At 53.2% G+C, this 5580-nt stretch overlaps 1 long non-coding RNA gene across 1 annotated transcript; it reads right to left on the bottom strand.

Moving 5' to 3' along the window:
* Positions 1–1784: 1784 nt before the first annotated feature.
* Positions 1785–3117, bottom strand: LOC307055292. The gene is made up of 3 exons (XR_013810975.1): positions 3046–3117; positions 2844–2936; positions 1785–1976 (listed from the first exon to the last, which is right to left on the bottom strand). It is a non-coding gene; the product is annotated as an uncharacterized lncRNA (long non-coding RNA).
* Between the last annotated feature and the right edge of the window lie 2463 nt (positions 3118–5580).

Below are 5580 nucleotides of genomic sequence, written 5' to 3'. Positions count from 1 at the left end.
GCTCAGGCTCAGTAGTGGTGGCGCACAGGCTTAGTTGCTCCACAGCATGTGGGATCTTCCCAAAACAGGGCTCGAACCCATGTCCCCTGCATTGGCACGCAGATTCTTTACCACTGTGCCACCAGGGAAGCCCCTACTAATAGAATTTTCAACAATAAAATGAACGCTCTCTGTACTACAGGAACTTTCGAATATGTTATTTCCTTTACTCTTCACAATAAGTGTGCCAAAATAAAGAACTATTATTTCTTTTTTTGTAGAAGATGAATCTGAAGCTCTGAGAGCTTGAGTAACTGGTCCAAGATCACACAGCTTGTGTCAGAACTGGTATTCTAAGCCAGGTTGGAGCCTACACACTTTTCACTTGACCGTCTTGCCTCAAAATTACTGAGGTCCATGAACCCCACATATATTGCCCTGGTCTTGCTTTTGATTGATCCAAACATTCAGGGTCCATCAGGGGCTGCAAATTTTGCATCGATCAGTTACCAGTACTGGGCATTTTATCTTTATTTAGGTAGTTCAAAAAAAATTTTTTTTTTTTTTTTGGTGACTGTTGGTATCCAGATAGCATACAGGCCTCCCTCAAATAAATTAAACTTCCCATATGTACTGAGTCATTTGGCAACAAGTGGTTCACAGCTAGTGCAAATAGAGGAAGAATTCAGGGAAAGGGGTGGGGTGGGGTCGGGGAAGACGTTTGTAATGTATGGAGCTGTGAGTGTAAGCACCGCATCTTTGCCTCCCCGCAAATAACCAGCACTCCCATGTCAGTATTCACCCAAGAAGCCATTCAGTCTCTACTTTGGGTCTGTAGTCCCTTAGCGACCCCACAGCCAGCACCCACTGCTCCGTGCCTTTGGCCTGGGACTGGCTCTATCCTGTGTGGATGCCTGTGGATACTGCCAATAGTCCCTCAGAGGATGGGAGCCCTGAGGCTCTGCCCTTCTGCAAGGTGGCTGGGAGGGACTAGGTGCTCCCAGGTCCTGGCAGTGCACTGAGAGATGGGTGCGAGCATTGAGTGAGGGCTGACAAGCCAGAGCCGGAGAGAAGAGGACCATTCTGGAAGCACACCCAGCAGATGGCACTGTTCTCTCAGACCCAAACGAGGAGGCAGGAAACCCCCCCAAACAGTCACACTGTGACCACTGCAATCAGGCAACCAAGGAGGTGGGTGAAAGAGGGGGTGGAAAGATGTTATTTCTTGGGGCATATGGAAGAACTGGAGTCAAGCAAATGCCAGGGACAATGTCAAAATGGCTTTAATCCTCAACCCTGGGTGGTGAAAAGAAAAAAATATATGTATATGTAATTTCTCTTAGCGCTGAGTTTGAGATCCCCTCTGCCATTTACCATTGCGGGACCTGGCACAAGGCACATAAACTAAAGGCGGGTAATAATTTCCCTGGACAAGGCTGCCAGAGAGGATTTAAGGGCTGGCACACACGGAGCGCAGGAAAAGTTAGTTCCCTTCTCTCTCACCCCCTCGGAAGGATTAGGAAGGGTGCTTTGCTTTCTTCCCAGGTCGAGACCTCGAGGAAGAGCAGGGCTTGCGACTGCTTTCGGAATTCTGTAAGGGGAGGGCCCTGGGCGTGGCGGGCCGCAGCTGCCTCGAGGGCCCGCTACAAAGAGGCATTGTTCCCAGCCTCCCGGCTGGGCGGCGCTGGCTCCGCCGCGGGCCCGGGAGTGGGCAGCTTTGCCCCCGCCGAGGAGCAAGCACAGGGGCCAACCTCCAACAATAGTTTTGTTAAAAATCAGGAATGCAGCAAAGTGCCAGAGGCCGTTTATTTTCCCTTGGGGGTGGGCCGGAGAGAAAGCCCCCCCCTTTCCTGGGCGGGATCGAGTCTTGTCCCGCCGGCGGTGTGGACGCACCAAGTTCCGAGGTCCCCGGGGAGGCGGCATGGTGACCTCCAGGCCCCTTCCTCTCGGCATCTGCGCTCCTTTCCCAGCCCCTCTCAGCCTGTTTTCTTCGGCGCCTGAAAAAGATGCTACGGCTCACAGGCCCGAAACCGGGATAAACTTAAGCCACCCTCACCCCACTGTAGTACCGGGAGATGGAAAATACACACACACACACACACACACACACACACACACACCCCACACACATCGTTCCCTTCTACAAGGAAACCCGGCGCCTCCTTTGACAACTCCCCAGCCCCACGACGGCTGTGGTGGGGAAGGCGTCTCCGCTTGGAGGAGGGCGGCTGGGTCGCCACCCGGTTCTCTGGGGGGCTGTCCGCTGCCTCCAGGGCTCCCCTCCCGAGGCCCGGGCTCGAAAGAGGAGGGGACGGGGATTTGAGAGAATCTTTCTTCCCTGTGATCGCTGTCGGCCGTGCCCGCCTGTGGGTCTGGGGTCCTGCCCCCGCCGCTCCCGACACCCACCCGCTCCCTGCCTCTCTGGTGACACGGCACTGCGGGGAGGATGAGCCCAAAGAAGTAGGCCGAGTCCGGATGGGAGAGCCAGGCTCCTTCCCGCTGGCCGGATCGTGTCCTTCCTCCCCTTCCAAGGACTGGTAGCCTTTGAGCGTCAGAGGGAAGGAAGCCTTAGACTCTTCCCAGAAAGTTGCGCTCTCATCTACCCAATTCTGCGTTACCCTCTGGGCCTCCCTTGGACCCGCTGGAGACCCGGCTGGGACCCGATCCCAATTCGGGAAGGCGGCTGGGGCGTCGGAGGCCAGCCCTCGGCTCCGGGATCCGAGCCCCGCTCGCCCCCTCTGGATCCTACCTGTGCGCGGCGCCCGCACAGCACTGGTGACCCGCCTGGGAAGGGCTGGGCGGTGCTAGCCACGCGGAGCGTCATTTATTCATGTACACCGAGAAAGGGAGGCTGGGGTCCACACCTGTGAGCTCGCCTGCGGGTGCGTCTCCTCGCTGCTGGCAAGCCCAGTGGGAGGCCGGAGCCGGCGAAGTTGCTGGAAACGGTGAACTCAGAGCTGGAGAGTTAGATGAATCGAAGGTATGGGGACATTAAGATCGGACAGTCTGTTAACCCATCTCAACGTGACCAGATACTTCCGTGAGCCCCATAAGGCTCGCCCTTACCTAGATCCGTGTCCCCTTCCTCCTCTCTTTTGTGATGCGCCCCATGTGCGGTGTGTTAATACAGGCACTCAGGTTACGGTTTAGTCGGGCTGTTTTTTTGCACATTTATCTCTGCACTCTTCTTCTGTTGGCTGATTTCACAGGTTCACCGGCAGAGGGCAACCTTATTCCAAGTTCTCGAGGGCTCCTAGGCACGTCTCCTCTCTCCACCCAACCGCTGAGGTGGGACTTAGGTCTTCCCTGTTTACAGCCATTCCTTCCCATGACGTTCCCTTTCCTCATCGGGGTCCTCCAGAAGATCCAGCAGTGCTGGCCTCCCCATCACTTGCAGTAAGAGGAGAGGGTCCCTGCGCATCTCCTCTCTAGCACAGCCAGTGTGAGCTGACTCTGTCCTGGTGACTCTCTTTTTATTCCCCCTCCTGAGAGCTGTTTACATTTTAAGGAGCCACAAGGCCCCCACCTGAAGGAAAGCAGGCCCAGGGAGGCAGGGCGTTGGGGTGTGTGCATGGGCGCATGCAGGGAGACAGAGAAAGAGAGAGCAGGACGCTGGGCAGCCTCTGAAAGAGGGTGAGGGAAGGCTTTCCCTGCTTTCTGAAATCCCTTCAGTTTCCAGTTCAGCGAGCTTGTGGGAGCCCCTGCTCTGTGCCAGGCACTGGCTTGCACACTGTCTTCCTTAGGGGATGAGCCCTGGGCTTGGAGCTGTAAGATCTAGCTTGATTCTGGCTCTCTCCCTGTGAATTTCCTTTTAGAGAAGCACATCTTGTTCATAGCACTTCCTATATGTAATCAAACATTGTACAGTCATTTTATCCATTCAAGACGTATTTCTATGTGCCAGTATAGGACCCCTGGCCGAGCTTGTAGTCAGACAATAAGCAATGAATATAATAACTAGAGCATGTCTGTTGGAAGGGGGCCAATTGTATAGGGCTTTGCAGGCATTATATGAGCTCTAATGTGAATGATATGGGGACCCATTCGTGGGTTTTGCCCAACAGGTGGATACTTCCTCTTCACAAGGATCACACTTGGCTGTGAATAGGAGGTAACAACAAAATGAGGGCCATGGCGATGATCCGGGGAGGTTCTCTCGGGGCAGGGGTGGAAAGAGGTGCTCAGATTCTGGATGTAGTTTTCAAAGTAGGAGAAAAAAGATTCCTGCCCTCCTGTGGGGTGTGAAGGAAATAGAAGATGACTCCAAGCAGTTGGAAGGATAGAGCTGCTGCTGACTGAGACTGGAAGACTGTGGAGAAAAGGTGGAGTAGAGCTGTATTTTGGACATATTCAGGTGAGGTATCTACTAGAAAAGCCAGTGGAGAGGTTGGCTAGGCAGACACTCGTGTCTCGGGAGGGCTGGGCTGGAGATGGAAATGGGGGGTTGTCGGGATACATATAGGCGGTGCTGAAAACCCTAAGGCTGGAGAGATCAGCGAGCAGATGAGTGGGACACCGGAGTCCAAGCCCTGAGCCCGAGGTGCCATCGTGCACATCACAACTCCCATGATCCTCTCTGGCTCATGGCTCAGGCACAGGGCCTGCTCTGAGAGCATCTGGTAAATGGACAAACCAACCTCTCTGACTCTTACTTGGATCACACGTAAAATGAAAATAAACGTGGTACTCACCTCAGAAGGTTGTCTTCAGGAAAAGTTAAATGAAGTCATGAAAGTGAAAATACCTTACAAGTAGCAGGCACTCAGTGTATCTTAAAAATCTAGGTTTGATGATCTCATCCTCTTCTCTCTTGTTTGTAACTCAGGTTTATATGAACTTTACAGCTTATATTTCTTCCTTTTTTTTTTTTTTTTTTTTGTGGTACGCGGGCCTCTCACTTTTGTGGCCTCTCACGTTGCAGAGCACAGGTTCTGGACGCGCAGGCTCAGCAGCCATGGCTCACAGGCCCAGCCGCTCTGCGGCATGTGGGATCCTCCCGGACGGGGGCACGAACCCGTGTCCCCTGCATTGGCAGGCGGACTCTCAAGCACTGTGCCACCAAGGAAGCCCTACAGCTTATATTTCTTGATGGTATCGTCACAATAAATTCCTGATGCGTGCAGGGCAAACATTGTTATTCTCATTTTATGGATGAGGAACGTGGGCTTGGGGAGGTAAAATAACTTCCTGAAGGCTCACCTCTGATAGTAATTCCACTGGCTAATATATCTGCGTATGTCTGCGTCAGGCACTGGGTTAATGATTTTGCTTGCATCTTGCAAGGACACTCTTGAGGTGGGTATCATTATCTCCATTTGCAAATAAGGAAACTGAAGCATGGAGAGGATGGCTCACTTAGCCAAGGCCACGTGGTGAGTGCCCGGGTCATGAGCAAACCTCCCAATCCTGCCTTGAATGATCTGTTCCTCTTCCTCATTTGCATCCTAGACTCCTGCCAGGACTGGGCCTTGCCATAGGCAGCGTGAGAGGCTGCCTCCTGGCTTTGAAGTTGGAAAAATTCTCTCTCCTCACACTTCTCTCCTACCAAGGCTGCTGCAGGATGTGAAAGTTCATTCACTCCTTGGGAACTTTCTAGAGCAA

The sequence above is a fragment of the Hyperoodon ampullatus genome (genome assembly GCF_949752795.1).
Source record: "Hyperoodon ampullatus genome assembly, chromosome: 7".
NCBI lineage: Eukaryota > Metazoa > Chordata > Mammalia > Artiodactyla > Ziphiidae > Hyperoodon > Hyperoodon ampullatus.
Note: the sequence above shows the minus strand (reverse complement) of the source record. Positions and strands in the feature narration are given on the sequence as shown.